The following is a 732-nucleotide window of genomic DNA, read 5'->3' as shown; positions in this document are numbered from 1 at the left end:
CAGCCAGCTGATCCCGAGACCTCAGCTGCATCCTCCCCTCGCCTGGGTTGGGTTTGCCGCCTCCTCCCCTTTCTCCCATCGCTCAGCAGCACGCACACCTCTCCCCACGGCACGGCTCTGGCCCCACGGTCTCCCCCCAACCCCCTGTGCCCCTTTCTGTTGTCTTGCCAGGGAAGACTTTCCCTCTCCTCTAAGCTCCTTAGATGTCCCCGACCACAGGTAGCGAAGTGCCTTCACACCCCTTGTCCCAGCTCAGCCCTTTGCAATGCAAAACACGTCTGCTGGAGTGGGTGACTTCGTGGGTTGAGGTTAAAGAGAAGAACTGGGAAAGGAACCTCTGCGAGAGAGAGGGCAACACAGCCATGTGTGTGCATATGCACGCCCGTGAACACACACCCGTAGGGTTTAATGGTGCGCGAAGGTCCTGACCCGGAGAGGGGGGGGGCGGGGGGCATTGGCTTCCCAGGCAGCCGTGGGTCAGTGCCCCGGTGGGTTTTTGTCCCCACGTGGATTTTTGCCCCCAAGTGGGGTTTTGCTGCTAGGGACCTCAGGTGAGTGCTCTCTGCTGCCCACACCCCCGGCGCTGCCTGCCCCACTCCGACACCACGGCAGCGGGCTCCGAGCTGCGGAGACCATCGGGGCTCTAACGCTGATGCTCACCAAAGTCGGGACCTGGCTCCCTTTGGGGCTGTGCCCGTGGGGCTGCACACAACCCTGCGGGTTCTCCCTCTT

The sequence above is a fragment of the Cariama cristata genome, unplaced genomic scaffold, assembly GCF_000690535.1.
Source record: "Cariama cristata isolate BGI_N322 unplaced genomic scaffold, ASM69053v1 scaffold14842, whole genome shotgun sequence".
Classification (NCBI taxonomy): Eukaryota; Metazoa; Chordata; class Aves; order Cariamiformes; family Cariamidae; genus Cariama; species Cariama cristata.
The sequence above is the reverse complement of the archived record's forward strand: the minus strand, read 5'-3'. Positions refer to the sequence as shown.